General features: G+C 42.2%; 1 long non-coding RNA gene across 1 annotated transcript in view; it reads left to right on the plus strand.

The window, feature by feature from the left end:
• The window catches only part of LOC110397009, a 32916-nt gene extending 17028 nt beyond the window's left edge, over positions 1-15888 (plus strand). Inside the window, exons 2-5 of the long non-coding RNA XR_002437460.1 lie at positions 5212-5283; positions 6194-6362; positions 7998-8055; positions 15249-15888. This is a non-coding gene — a long non-coding RNA (uncharacterized LOC110397009). The remainder of the gene's footprint in view (positions 1-5211; positions 5284-6193; positions 6363-7997; positions 8056-15248) is intronic.

The following is a 16256-nucleotide window of genomic DNA, read 5'->3' on the forward strand; positions in this document are numbered from 1 at the left end:
CGGGAACGTGTATGAGTGTGTTTTCAAGTGGTGCCGAAACCCGGGAACGTGTGAGTGAATGTGTTTTCAAGTGGTGCCGAAACCCGGGAACGTGTATGAGTGTGTTTTCAGCTGGCAGATAAAAAAACACATGTAATATGGTCAGATCAGCTACCCCAGAGTAGTTACTAAATCCAAAACATTTCCCAGCATATTGCCATTCAGGAGTCCTGCTTTTCTGAAGGGTTTTCTAGAACTCATTTTATCCACAGGAGGCCAGAGTTAGGAATAGTCAGACCTGTAATGAATTTGGGAAAGAAGATGATGAAGAAGAAGAAAAAGGAGAAGGGGGAGAAAAAATGCAGAAGAAGAAGAAAATGAAATAAAAGACAAAAAAGGAAATGCAATTTCTCCCCTAATCATGGGTTCCTGGACGTGAATGGAGGCCCTTGCTGTGTCTTGGACTGGTCAAATGTGATGCTGACAATGTTGATGTTTTCTGAAAAAGCATTCATTTGTGATGGGGACTTGAGGAGACTACCTATCCTATCATACAAATCTGTCCTTTCAGATAGATTACACTCCTTATAGCAGCAAAGTAGGTAACATTCATTGACAGCATTAGCAAAATTAATATTTTTCTGTAGCATAGAGTTGGCTAGATGAGTTTGCAATGACGAAAGTCCACAGAGATTGTCCCAAAGGCTGGAACACTTTTTTGAGAATGCTACATTTAACATTTTTTCTTCTCCACAAAGATATGGGGATGCAGGCTCTGCACACACACACACAAAATCTATCCTTGTCATAGCATGGAAAGATACACTTCAGATACCATACTCAGCCTAATCTTCCATGTTCTCATATTGTTTCTGTTTGTTCCCATGATGAGTACTCTTCTCCTTAAATAACCTCACCAAACTCTTGTCATTGGTGCTATCTCACTGCGTTCACCCAGCACTGAATGATCAAATCTCCCAGACTCAGTCACAGAGACTCTGTGGCTTTCTCTCTCACACATGGAAATGATAAGTTTTAGGGCAGACATGAACACTGTGGGCTTTGCTACCCCTTGCCAACAAAATGACCATCCAGACAACTTTTAGGCAGGCAGTGTCCAACGAGCAAAATGTACCCTGTATTCGTGCTGATGGGGCTGATGGCAGATACGCTCTGCAGGGCACATGCCATCTGCATCTGAGCTCCCTTTCACAGGTTTGCTGTCTGTGTGACTGACTGGTCTGATATTAAGGCAGCTTTGGAGCTGTCTTAGCACTCCCTGGACTTGGTGATCCTTCTCTTCTAATTATTTCTGGAGAATTACACAGATGAAATGTACAGACATAATTAGACTCACCATAGATACAAGGGGTATTTATGTGCTGCATGGGGTGCTGCAAATTTCAGATATGGAAAACTGCATTCTGCCCTAAATATGTATTGCAAGAAAGAATTCTTTTCCTGTAGAGATCTAAAAACACCCCAATCATTATGATCTAGTTAGGTATACCCTCTGGATATGGGTTCAGAGGGCTGTACATATGGCAGGCTCTTAGACTGGGGTAAGCGAGCTCACACGATGACCATAGTATACGACCCATGAATTCTATTTGTTGTCCCACATCACTGTGCTTTAGTCCTTCCTCTGTTTCCCTTTCTCCCTTTATTCTCACATCACCCTAGTGTCTCCATATATGCATGCTGTGATAGTTTTTCTTTTTAACTTTTCATATCATGACATAAGGATTGGGAATCCACAGGCTCACACAGAAATAATTGATGCCATTTGCATCTCACACTCTAACGGATTTATAACAAGATCTATGTAGACTTGCACTGAAATTGTTTTCCCACTAAAGTCTTACAGCACAGTAGCAATATAATGACATTTTAATGGGATCCCTATAGACTACCCATGAAATTGTCAAGAGAAAGTAGTGGTGATGTTAATTGAATTGGGAGTTAATATTGTTTAAGGAAAATGTGAAAAATAATTGCTCTGCAAGAAGAAACATGTAAATTTAGGTGCTGATCCTGTGAAGATATACGCATGTGAGTAATTTTGCTCATAGAATCAATGCCCTTGAAACCTACATCTCTGGGGAACAAAGTTAGGACCTAGAAGAAAATAATTCATTTTCTCTTCTGCTTTCATATATAAAGTATCTAACTGAAATGCATCAAAGATTCGTGTCTCAGTTGTGACATTTCCTACACACTTCTGTGCAGATGTTAAGGAGAAATTACCTGAAAATCTTGGCACTTGACATCATATATCTTCTAACTCTACATAAATATAGTAACAGTTGCTTAGCCAGTAAAGCCCTTGGGTAAAACCATGTTCATACTGAGGCTGCTGAGAACTCTGGCTTCAGCAGAGCTAGCATGCCATTCCCAGCAACACCTTCATAGGGATCCCAGGCTCCAACACACACCTGTTTTGGATGCTAAACAAACAGATAAGTCTGTTCTTTTTAATTCTTGTGTTTTCTGAGACATAAGAATGTGTCTGAGTGAAGGTTTTCTCATTTGTTTCTGGTGTGATGAGAAACACTGCAATTCTCATGCCAACATGTGAGTGTCAGACTTGGGAGTTCAGCTATTTCACATTTCAAGAGATTGTTGCAGTGGGCAATTACACCTGACAGTGGAAAACAGGGTGAGTAGTCTAACCTTCCTGCTTTTCCTATAATGTTATGTGTAAGGATTACAGTAACATCTACTGACAGTTTTTTAATTGGTCAGAATGCAGTCAAAACACAGCAAAAACAGAATTCCACCTCATCAGAAGGACCAAAAATTATAACGCGCAACATGCTCAGGTCTCTCTGGAAATGATCTGTATTTTACTGGGGATATTTCTGGGAGTACTTCCTCATAAGTACAGCTGCATGTCAAGAGGAGGTAAGAAGATTGATACTGAAAACAAACAATTAGTAATGATAAATTATTCCCTTTCTCTTAAGAGAAGCCTAGAGTCATTGATCTGCCACGGAATCCATGCTAACCTACTCTTCAGATGAACTAAAGGCTGAACAGTTGTAGCATCCTGATAGGTGGTCTGATAACTCAGGAGATTAGTACAGGGCTACTGGATGAACGCTGGAACAGTGGTTTGAACCTGCCTTCATGGAAATCATATCAGAGCTTTCACCATCAACTTTAGCAGAAGAAAGAGACATTTTTATGTCAAATAAAACCCAAACTAGGAACTGAGTTATTAGGAAAAGAATGCAGAGAGAACAATATATTGTTATATATGGGTTTGAATTCGTGATTCACCTGCATCTCAAATACTGCATGCATTTCTGACAATTTCTCATACCAAATAAAAAAAGAATGTAGTTCAGCCAAAAAAGGCAGAGAGAGAGTAAAAAGGCTGATAAGATGTGGGAAATGGCTTCTTTTTAAGGATAAGCTGAAAAGACTTCAGTTTGCATTAAAGACTATAAAATGGTGGAGGGCGTGGAGAAAGTGAAAAATGTTATGCATTCATCACTTCTAGCATTACAGGGACATGAAGACACCCAATGAAAATTTGCCAAATATAAAGCCAAATGAAGGAAGTCCCTTTTTTTCCCCCCACAAAACACATCTAACCTATTTGCTGAAAAAGTAGATGGCAAAAACACAAAGGGCATCTAGAAAAGATTATATGCCCTCATGGAAGACGGGTACACTGGAGTGTTTTAAAAATGATGGTCAGATGCAACACTGAGCCCACAAATTCTGTTATCCAGAGGCGGGTAGATGTACAGAGGAGAAGACTAGTATAAACCTATCTTAACTCTTAAGAATTAATTGGAGTTCATTGTCTTTGGTCTTAACTATGTGCATTTGTCTGTGGTGGGACTGAATGTAGCTGTTCTCAAGTCACACAGACTGTTAGCTGAAATAAGTCAGCAGTGGACAAGTTGTCTCCCTTTCTAACAAACACTCCAAGTAGCGCCTCTGTTCCTGTCAATGCTGAGCAGTGAAGAGTTCAGAAAGTGCAAAGGATAACTGACACGGAGACTCTTCAGACAATCTTGGGGCACCCCCGTGTGACAGGAAGATGCTCTCAATGATGACTGTTCTGCGACAAAATTGAGAATTTCAACAGAAGTTTTATTCAGTCTCTTGCTCTTCTTTACAATTCAAGTGCACAGTGCCAGCACTCAACTAATGGATTCTAAACTGTCATTTTACTTTTTCAAAATCATAGAATGCTATTTAGAAAACTATTTTCCTTCTGGCTTCTCTTTACAGCTAGGAACAAAACCAGACAATGAAGCCAGCCATGGCTCCCCTCAGACTGCTCCCCAAATGCCTAAAGATGAGCAGATCTGACTAACTCAGCTGGGCTTGAACTCTTGGCCAAGGATATCTATTTATTATGGGGTGTGATTGTTGAGTTACTTATTTCAGTGGCTCCACTGCTGCAGTGCAGAATCCCTGGGTGGTCCATGAGGCCATTGAGAGTGTTCTGCACCTGGGGCTGCAGAACATATTAAGAAGTAAAGCGTACACACTGCTGGTTTGGTGGACTGTGACCAGTTGGTCCGAAGTTGTGGGAACCACCAAGCTAGCTGTAATCCTTTAGAGGCCAGAGTCCATTCTCATGTATTCAGAGAGAGACCCATAATTACTTCAGCTGAAACCAGATCAGGCACCAGAGCTGGACAAGGGACAAAACATTAGGTTGTTTCATTTCATTCTGACCTCTTTTTATGGCAATAACTGCTAAAAGGAAAACAAATGTTCGTAGGAATCTGCTTTGTTCTGCCTTTACATGTGGAGCACACAAGGGGCCTTTTCATGCAGAAAAATGCATAAATCACTCCTCTAGTTTTACTTATGGGAATGCAGCATTTTCATATTAGAGTAATACAGCCAGTAACGAGATGCACAGACATCCAACACAGAAGAGCAGGGATTTTGGGGGAAAAAATAAAAAGGGAGATGATTTAGATATTAGCCAAAATGAAGCAGGAACCTCATGAGGAAATGTGATTATAGGAATTATGCAGAGAAAGCATTTCATTTATACACATATAAGCCAGACTCTAAGCTAAGCTAGATGTAGTTTTATTCACTTTCAAGGATGTACTACAAGAAGTCAGTTCCAGAATCACCCTGTGATCATTTACTTACAGGCTGCTTCTCTATTCCTCTTCCACTTTCTTTTTTTTCATTAGTTTTACTGATCATGAAGATGTACTCAACAGAAAAATCACTATTTTTTTCCTACAGAGTCATTTTCTGTTGGATCAGTGAACTATCAGAAGCACTACATGATGCAAAACCACTAACAGATGCAGTGAGGTAGGTGGAACACTTAGCAAGGGTGAGAGAAAAGGTGGAAGCAGCCCACAGCTAAGCTGATAATATAACAGCCTTCTAGTATTCACCAACTGAAGGCACAGTATTGTGGGTATATTGGTCTGAACAACAGAAGTGACACAGTATGTGATGAAACCAAATTATCTAAAGAGCAAAGTAACTCAGTAATCTCACATCATTATTTCTGCATCATGCCATCATCAGCTACGTTAGATTTTGTAGCATTGCAGTGCATGTCACCAGAGCAAATCTTTGCATATATGATTTTTACTTCAAATTTTTTGAAAGCAGTTTTATTAGATTTGTGGTTGATGATATTAGATAGCTTATTTCAATAGAAGTTAGCTGAGAGTATTTCAAATTGGAATTAGATGTTTTTCAAAATTGATGAATGCAATGCCAGTATAGTATGAAGAACAACATTTGATGAAAGTTTTCAATTTTAATTTTCTTTTAAAAATATGATTATATAGTGAGAAATTACATGCAAAGTGAAGCTGAAGAAAAAAATACCTTTAAGACCAGCTCATGTTTCACTAAACAGTTGCAAGAAATGCTAAATTCATTAGAAATTGTTCTAGCTTCACCAGTAAATGAGAAGGCTAAAAAACTGCTAATTTGTGGTAGCCCACACCCACCACAGTTGTTCCCCAGCACTCTTTGGTCTGTGGTTTTATAGCCTCTGACTATTTCTTGTAAACCATTTCATAATTAATCATAGCTTGTTCCACATTTGTAACTCATCTAAACGATATGGTTCATGTATGTGATAAGGATATTTAAAAGCTACTGTGCAGTTAACAGTCAGCAACAAAAATGCAACCATGGCATCTCATCAGAGGATTTAAAGAAATGTGTTATAAATTAATTTTGTATATATTTTTTTTTGCAGAGAGATAGTTTTCCCTCATTAAGGCTTGTCCAGTACATTGGATATGAAAATAAAAGACACATACTTGAAGAAAGGATGGCAGATTGGTCATGTGTGGTAAACTACTTGTAAGAGAGAAATTTTTATACGGATATTTTCACCGCAGAAACTGACTGGGAAAACTCTCCAGGTATATTTGTACATACACTTGCTCTAAAGGGCTAAGCATCTAGGTTCTGCCCGTTCTGCGCTGTCTCACTAGCTGGTGGTGAGTCTGAGTTGCAATGTGTTACGCATTCAGATACGGTACAGTTAAGACTTACGAAACAGCTGTATCAAACATTTGTGTTTTGCCTCTGCCAAAGACCTGAAGTGGTACTTTGATGACTTCCCTTAGGCAAACCGTAACCCTTATTTCCTCAAGTGGAAGGATCTACTCACTGTATCTATTCTGTACACATTCTGGCTGTTTCTTGAATTGCCTAGCTCTCCCAGATGTAGTAAAACTTCCCTGATGAAAAATTTTGTGTAAATAGCATGTACAGATATCCTTTGGAGAGGAGTACTAAGGGAGCTATCCAGACTTTCCCAGAGGGATTCTGACGTAAACATAGCTAGGGTGCAGAGCAATGTAGACTTACTTCCATGCTCTACTTTATTGCGGTGTGTTGTGAAAAAGGTTTGTGTATGGAAACTTAGAGAACATTCTTGCCCATGCCTTATAGTCTCTCAATCAGCTGTTTGCCTACAGGGGCTATATGTGCTCAATGCATTAGCTGTGCAGTCCCACGAAATCTAAATTTCACACTGCTTCTGAGACTCACCTTCATATCCATACAATTGCTGTACGGAGCATGCACTCAGGTGCTTTCAGATTCTGTCCCCTAGACAGGTACAAGCGGGTTGACTTTGGGGAACACTCATTTTCTTTGTCAATCCATTGTCTACTGCATAACATTTCCAAAAAGTCTTGGAGATGACCAGTCTCCCTTGAGTATGCAGAGCTAATCCATGCTGTAAATTAGGTTATGTTTAGCTGATGTTTAGGGGAGAACTGGGTATTATTTTCAGGAGAAAGTTTATTAGTTCCACATGAGAGTATAAGCTAGTAGCTCACAAACCCTAACTTCCCCTGAGAATAAACCATGTAGATGGGCTACTTATCTGATCAGAAACTCTGCCTGAAAACCACTTGGAAGATGGTGTAAATATGCTCAGAGTGGCTGCTGAGTAAGGAGAGGAAAGTGAGGAAAAGGTTCATGTTTGGCCCTGATTTTGTTGGGAGTGGGTCATATATGACTATAATGAATTGAGTAGAAAATATCATAGCCTGAATGAGCCCTAAAATAAAACAAACACATTCCAAATACATGGGGAGGAGAGGAAAGCATTGCTAGACAGAGGATGGTTTCAGACAGATTCAATCTCTATTCTAACCAGGATGTGGCATCGCACCTTATAATGGCAGTCCTGAAGATTTAGAATAAGTTTAGCTTTGAATAATACAACAAACCTTTAATGCAAACCTGTATTTGATTCAAATTACTTGTGCTGTGGTAGTTAAAACATGCATCCTTCTTTATAAGGGCTTGATCAAAACTGGCAGGCAATATACAAAGAGCAATGTCAATTAAAGTCTACGGGTGGAGAGGAATGTATGAAATACAAACAAGAAGTAGCAGAATGTAAAAGATTCTTGCCATCTATTGTTTATCAGTGCTTGATGTGCAGTTCAGATGGATGCTTCATCCATGATGTGATTCTATAATCAGATTCACACAGGAAATGCATTATTTTAAGGCATTGTGTGTCTGCTTTCTTTCAGAATATAAAGCACTTTGGGAAAACATGGTTTAAAGAATGAAGTATGTCACCTGCTAAAGGTAAAACTCAGTTTTTGCAACATTTTCCATTCCTAGGAAAGGAAAATCACTGTGAGTACCAAAGGCATATAAAATAGTGGGTTGAATGCCGTGATTTTAATGCAACCTACAGGAATGTTAACTCATGAAAGTATATCCAAGGCTCACTTTGGCAAGAAAATCTAACTCGGTCTTTTTTCTTGTGGCTACCTGGTGGGATGGAAAAAGTTGTTGTCTGGAAAGTCATTTCCATGTGTTTTCAAATTATCTTTGAACTTGTAAATTGGGGAGATACACACCAGCATGTTTGGAGCCAAGTGCCACAGTTGTAGTAGATGTAAACTGCTGTTCTCAGCAGAGTCTGGGGGTCTCCAGCTCTCCAGTGACACCAGCTCAGGCCTCATGTGCAATTAAAAATAGCACTCATGCACCTTCCTGAATAAGGGAGTAAGTGCTGCGGACTTTGTTACATAGAAAATCTCTGTGTACAAATATGTATGTTTATAAGCATAGAAATGTGCATACACATGAGGTTTTCCACTAGAAAAACAACCAACTGCTTTAATAAACTGCTTTCTTTCTGAGATCATAATCACTCTTTCATGCATATGTGCACACACACAAAGAGATGGAGACAACTGGATCTCTAAATAGAAATGTACACATTCTGGCTGTTTTTGGCTTTGCTGTTCTGTCCAAGCCTCCCAGGCAAATGGCAGCAAGACTCTGACTCTTTCCAAGTGAGCCTCCAGAGGCTTATTTGCCTGAGTTCAGGCCTCTCACATGGAGAACGCAGAGCTGAGCTACTTAAAAATCTACCCTGCATCCTTTCTGGCATCCTTGTTGGATATGTGAACAAGGTTATTTTATCTTTTTGAGGTAGGCTGAAGAGTTATGTCACGTATTTAAGGGATATCAATAGTGCATGAGAAGTGTGCACAATGCAAAAGGATTGCACTGTGACATGAAAAATGATAGGAAACATCAGCCTCAGGTTTCCTCAGCCCCAGTGAGCAGTTGAACAAGGCTTCATGATGCATGTCACCTCTCCTGCCATGCCTGTAGGACACACTGCATGTCTTTATTCCTTGTGCACACTATACTGCCCCATCTGTAATTATAAATATATGTTTAGTGTCACTTCAAAGCCTTCTCTTGGCAGGGGTGTTCACTTTTCAGGGATTTTGAATCTCTGACATTCCTTCTTCAGGAACTCTGGAGGAGGGTGTGATAGCTTCCTGCTGAGAGTTACTTTTGTTCAAAGGGGCTGCCAGAGAAAACCCATAGCAATGCAGCGGGGAAATTGACTTTTGTCTCTCTCATTGGACATGCATTGGCTTCTATAACATGAAGCCTTTTTCTATGCTTGGCTGTTTTTTACCTGGAAGATATTTAATGATGGGTACAGAAGGTGGATTTGTAAAACATGAAAAGGTTAGCAGTAGTTTAGTCTTTTCACCAGATAAGTCCGCTGAGCAAAATTCCTTCTGGCTGCACATGTTCATTGCAGATACATCATATGTATCATACAGTTCAGCTATGGAAGCTGGAATTTTGCTAACCCAGTTATTCTATTTTGTAGCATTTCCCTGCAAATTGGCATTCTTTTTTTTTTATAAGTACCCATCTGTTGTTTTATTTTATTATTATATTACAGTACCATCTAGAGGTCCCAAATGGGATCAGAGTTCTACATAGTAGGTGTAGCATGTAGTTACCCTCTAGGAGACAGAGCACATAACCTGAATAGAAGATACAAAAAAAGGATTGTTGTTTCTATTTTACCTATTTTCATATTGTAAAATGTGTGGTCAGACAAGAAACACAGACCTGTCAAGTCTGTCACTTTGGATAGGACTATACTAATTTTAAAGATAGCCTGCTGGTCTATCTGGATTCCACTAGGAATCTACTGGATTTCTAGATGTCCAGCAGCCATCGAGAGCTCTCAGACAAAAAGGCTGTTGCACAGATCAGCACAATGCAGACACATTCACTTACTTCCTTTGGATGATCTGAGAGGTATGGAAATAAGAGACAGATCTGGGAAGTGAACAAGGTCTGCTGAGTGTTAATCACAAGGCTATCCTGCCTCTTTACTATTCATTGGTCATAGTCACCTGAAAATGAGAAAAACATTGTCTGGCAAACTTTTATCTTCTTTGTATGGGACTCATATTTCTGAAAGGCTTTTCATCGTATAGGATTTATAAAGATATTTCTGAGAGGATGAGTTTCCAGACCTTTAGCCCTTGACCTAAAGAAAACATTTTCATATACTTCTCATGAAAATACCATAGCGTAATGTCACCGAAGACAGCAGTAATACAAATGTGAATTCATGGCAAATTTGGGCCATGATTTAGAATTACTGTAGGGAGCTAGAGTCCATAAGCAATTTGAAACATCTTTACTCGGACTGGTCGAGCACTGATGTCCAGGGAAAAAGCAAGGCAGTAGTTGATCCTAATGGAGGTAAACTAAACCATAGGCACAGTATATAGGCACAGTAGCACTTAACTATAGGCCACATCAGCTCCAGCAGGATGATCCAGTGTATTTAAGTGACTCAGAGAGACCAAAACTACAGTTTATAGGAGTCTCTGAATGACAATCCATACAGTTGTTGCGTTCAGTGGGAAGAGTCAACAGCCAAACTGTGAAACATGCTAGATGCATGGGAGAAAATCTCAGACAGCCCTTCCGGCTTCAGGACATCAGGTGCATTAATTCACCTGGAAAACAGAATTCTTTACTGAGGTTATGGGCGAAGAGGGTGTCAGCACCAAAAAAAAACCCACAACAGATAACATGCTGGATTTTAACTTTAGGGTGTAGGTATAGAGAGCAAAACATTCCCAGGACATTACCAAGAGGAAGAGGTGTGAGTGCAATCCCAGAACCTAATTCCACTTTATCAAACATCCGTACTGATGACACATTCCTCACAACTGTTGAAACTGGTTTGTTGCATAAGCGGGAATGCAAAAGTCACAAGGCAAGGAAGGACAGTAAGAGCAAAGGTAGCCCTGCCCTAGAGGCAGAACTCTCACCTGGGAGGAGCAAAATCTTAGCTTGCCCTTTGCTCCTGTATGTTCTTCTCCTTGCCCTTTTTCTGCTCTATTGGCATATTCAGAGCCTGACAGGGTGCTTCGGAGAAAAGCACAGACGTGCCCTGGGGGCCCTGTGGTGCTAAAAAGCAGGCAACTTGGACTTTTTTTCTGGGACTTAAATACATCCGTGATCCAGACTGTCAGGATCTAGTTCAAATGATCTAGACTTGTGTTTTTTTTTTTTTTTTTTTAAGTAATCAGAGTAATAGAAATATTTATACTGCAGCAGGGTTTAGATGTTCCAGGGTTACATGTCTTAGGTACATGTCTCCCTCTCATCTCCACGCTCCTGTCAATAACGTTGTCACCTGACACATCCATCTTGGATTTAGAATGGCATTGAATTACAAAGCTCACTCCATTTCCTAGTGAAATGCTTCACTCACAAATGCATGATGTAACACAGACATCAGCTCTAGAGAGACTTATCCTCCCAGCTTTAATGAAGATACAAAACTGTTGGTCACACAATAGAAAGAATAACATGAACTACTGGAAGGGAGAGTGCAATTACTTAGCTCTGTACCCCTGTTCAGACTTCAAAGGTATGCAGTTGCTGGAGCAGGACAACCCCTTCTCTCGCCCAGTGGCAGTGCAGGGCCTGGTGCACTCCAGGGCATGACTGGCCCTTTGGGCTAGCAGGGCACGCTACTGACTCTTGTTCAACTTGCTGCAAACCAAAGCCCCCAGATTCCTTTCTGTGGGGCTGCTCTCCAGCCTCCCATCCCCTATTCTGTACACATACCTAGCGTGCCCCATTCCAGATGCAGAATCTGACACTGGCTCTAGGTAAACTTCAAGTGGTTGGTGATTGCCCAGCCTTCCAGTTTGTCAAGATCTCTCTGCAAGGCCTCTCTATCCCTGAAGGAGTCAACAGCTCCTCCCAATTTAGAGTCTTACCTGCTCTAATTTGAATCCAGTGAGAACTGTGAATGTTCAGCTGTTCTGCCTGATCTAAAGTCTTACACCGCCAACACCCCCACCCCCTCAAACTGCACCTTGACTGTATTGCCTGGTTTGGTTTTGTTTGGGGTTTTTTTGTGCATGTGTATATGTGTGTCTGCACATGTGTGTGCATGTGTGTCTTGTTAACTGCTATAATTTTACTGGTTATATCTAATCCCTTTTCTAAGAAAGTTATCAAAGAGCTTTTACATATATTTCATTAGCCAGCATTATTTTTATGGATACTAAGAAAAACTTTGAGCATGAAGAGGAAGTCCGTTCTTTCTGTTATTGCTTATTATGGCATTTGGTCATTCATTAACATTGACTGTACTGGCATATATTTGAGAATCATAGAATCATAGAATTAGCTAGGTTGGAAAAGACCTACAAGATCACCTAGTCCAACCATCCACCAATAACTCCACCAAACCATGTCTCTCAACGCTATATCTAAACGTTTCTTGAACACCTCCAGGGACGGTGACTCCACCACCTCCCTGGGCAGCCCGTTCCAGCGCCTGACCACTCTTTCAGAAAAGTAGTGTTTCCTAATGTCCAGCCTAAATCTCCCCTGGTGCAACTTGAAGCCATTCCCCCTCATCCTGTCACTAGTTACAAGAGAGAAGAGGCTGATCCCCAGCTCACTACAACCTCCCCTCAGGTAGTTATAGAGAGTGATAAAGTCTCCCCTGAGCCTCCTCTTCTCCAGACTGAACAATCCCAGCTCCCTCAGCCGCTCCTCATAAGGCCTGTGCTCCAGACCCCTCACCAGCTTCGTCACCCTCCTCTGAACATGCTCCAGGGCCTCAATGTCTTTTTTTGCAGTGAGGGGCCCAAAACTGGACACAGTCCTCGAGGTGGCGCCTCACCAGGGCTGAGTACAGAAAGAGAATGGTAGCATAGCTTCATGACTACTCTTTCCTGTGGGCTAATAGCATGTGAAGGTGAGGAAGCCAGGGGTACCAGTGTGAGAGTTAAAAAATAATTATAGATCTTCAGTGCTGGACCTAATGTTGATCTCATAAGGTCTCTGCAAAACTTGTCACCCTAGTGGCTCTGGACCTAAGGTCCTAAGACTTCTTGATTGCTGGACTACAGCAAACTTAGCTCTGCTCAAATGGCCTGTAAAAGCAAATGGCAGCAGCTGGCTTTATGCCATTGTACCTGTCCCAGTGGAGGCTAAATACTGTGTTATAAGACTGACCTACATATCACTACAGAAGAGGAGAAATGTTCCCTGCTACAATTTCTGCCAAGTGCAATAGAGCTCTGATTGGACAGATGAATGATGGCAAATGCACTCCTAACAAAGCCAATGCTATTAAGTTAGAAAATGAGGCTGCTGTCATGTATGAGAGGTGGCAGAAGCATTTCTAGCTTAACAAGGTCTGACAAGACCCCCTCAACATGCTCAAGTGAAATCAGTGTCAACACCTAATCAGTTAAACAGGTAATGGATTATTTTAAAAGATTTAAACCATAGCTGCATTAGCTCATTTGGAAATACAGAACACGTGATTTCTAAAGATAATGTGAAATATTTTCACAGTTGTCACATTTGCCAGGTTCAAGCAGAAGCCGCTTTAACCTGAACAGCTGAGATGTGTTATCCAGCATGGCAGTAGAATGTAGGGCACATCACAAATCCATGGACAAAGGAATTTGCAAGCTTTATCAGTCACTGCCTGGGCTTGCATAACAGATCGGCTCAATGAAATATACACGAACAGCATCTGTTTCTGCTTTAAAGACCACAGTGTGCAACGTGAACCATCACCCACTGGACAGAAACTGGGTGATAGGATGAGAACCTGGCACTTTAAAGAGCAAGACAAAGCATTTGCATGGTTGCGAAGCTAGTGAAGCAGGTTGAGAAGAATGTGGACAAATGACTGATCTAAAGGTTCCTTAGGCTCTCAGAAGTAAACTGGAGAAGCTAAAACCATGACTATCAATCTCAGATTGTAACAGGATAGCAATATTGCTCTTCACATGTACATGTTTACTAAAATGGATTAGAACATATCCCTTGACTTCAGCCCTAGCCCTTGCCTAGCTAGCAGGAATAAGGCAGGTGGTTGCAGGGTACTGATGCTACAGGGTTCTTGTATTGCTCACCTGCAATGGAGACAGTGTCCAAAACAGGACCTTGGGCTGGGTATGTGCTACAACTAATAAAGTGGGCCTATTCCTGCCTTCCTATGAAAAAACTGCTTTAGAATACAGCTCCAAGTGTCACTGCCTAGCTAGGCAGGAGATGCTGATGTTGTTGCAGTGGTCTGCACTGCACTGCCACAGTTCCTGAGCCCTCATTCCTAGCTGTGCCAAGGCTGCTGTCGTGTCTGCCCTCTCCAGTAATAACTGCCTCCATGCCTGCAGCAGGCCTTACTCCCCAGCAATCCCTGCTCCTTCTGTTTATGGGCTTAGGACTCCCTGGTGGGACAGAGAATCTGCATTTAGTCAGTGTGGTTTAAGCGAGGAGTCACCCCACTGAAGTCTGTGGGGTCACCAGCCGCAGGTGAGGAGGATGTGAAGTGAAAGCTCCACCTGAGCCGTGCCAGCTGTGAGCAGCCCTCACCCTGGTGCATTTAAACAGTGCAGGCACCGAGAGCTTTGCCCCTAACACCGCACTTTAATAAACCTTCAAGTCTCATTAAGCATTGCTATATCCTAAAAGGCCGTCTTTATTAATAGGCAAGGAGAACGGGAACGGTAGCTTTTCTTATTTCCAGTACGACCGCCGGCCAAGGGCCAGCAGGTGGCGCCGCGGGCCCAGGCTGAGGCTGAGGTCTCTGTCCGCGGGTACCTGACGGGGCCTGGCCCGCTCTGCGCAGCGCAGCGCGTGGCCGCTCCGTCGGCCCCGGTGCCGGTGACGCTTCCAGGTGTCTTAGGGCCCAGCTCGCCGAGCCGGGCTCGGGGCAGCCCCGAGCGGAATGAGGGAGCGGGCCGGCCGGAGCAGGCGGAGGTGGGAGGGGAGGACGGGAAGTGTGGAGGAATTAATTGAATCGTGACGTTCGGGGGAATGGGTGGATTGGGAGAAGGTGTGCTTTGCGGGAGCAGGTGGGTGAAGGGACAAATATTTGCATTACGCGTTTTTGATGAATGCTTTTCACGTCCGTGTGAGCTGTTTTGTTTTGTGTGCCTTGGAAGCAGTTGTTAAAGAAAGTGAACAGGAAAAAGAACACAGTGACACCAACAGGAGTCCTGGAGGAGACGATGCCAAAGCTGCCGAGTGGCCAGCACGTTCCATTAAGTGTGAGGAAGCAGAGGACAGCTCGCTGCTCCCAGCTGCAACCAGAAACAACGGAGAGCAGTGGCACCTGGGAGCCTGGTGTGGAAGAGGCTGGGCGTGGGCCACCAGGACCATCTTATAGATGGGAGACTGGAGGGCACCTCCACAGCTGCAGGTGTCGGTGCTAAAAACGGATTATAGAGACTGGTCCGTTTTGCCCTTGTTAGCATGCTTGTAGCAATGGGTCTGAAGTCCCATGTTAGGTGGCATGGAGCTCCTCCCAGCAAGATGTGGAGGAAGGCAGGCCAGCTACATAAAGGTGAAGAGACGCTGAAAGGGGGATACTGAACACTCTGGCCTGTAACCATGGCAAGCAGATTGCTGCTTTTAAGAGCAGCTGAAGAAATGAAATTGCATTTGAGTGGTGAGAGAATAAAGGAAGGATGAGTTGGTGTTAATAGAGAAGACACTAGTTTTTGGCGTGAGCAAAGAACCTGTTATAATATGTTAATCTGAGTTAATGTCTCTTCTCTGTAACATAACTGTAAACCCAATAAAAGATTTATTTTGCTCCAGATGTTCTAGATTTCCTCCAGATTTCCAGGAGCTCCATCCAGATCCAACCATCAGCACTTCTCTAGCCTGCAATTTCTGGTTACCCCAGATGGAGTAGGGTGGGGTACTCTTCTTCTGATAGGTACTGAAGTACTCAGATTTCATCCATTGTTTTTTGAGCTGTCCAAAATGCCACATTGAGCACTTCAACTTCAAGCATTTCACATGGTGCCAGCTGTACTTCTGAAGTTAGTCCTTGCAGGCAGGAGAGAAACAGGTGGGAGTCTTATCATCGAATTATAGAATCATTAAGGTCAGAAAGACCACTAAGGTCATCTGGTCTAACTGTCAACCCAACACCAACAATACCACTA

The sequence above is a fragment of the Numida meleagris genome, chromosome 3 (assembly GCF_002078875.1).
Source record: "Numida meleagris isolate 19003 breed g44 Domestic line chromosome 3, NumMel1.0, whole genome shotgun sequence".
NCBI classification, from domain to species: domain Eukaryota; kingdom Metazoa; phylum Chordata; class Aves; order Galliformes; family Numididae; genus Numida; species Numida meleagris.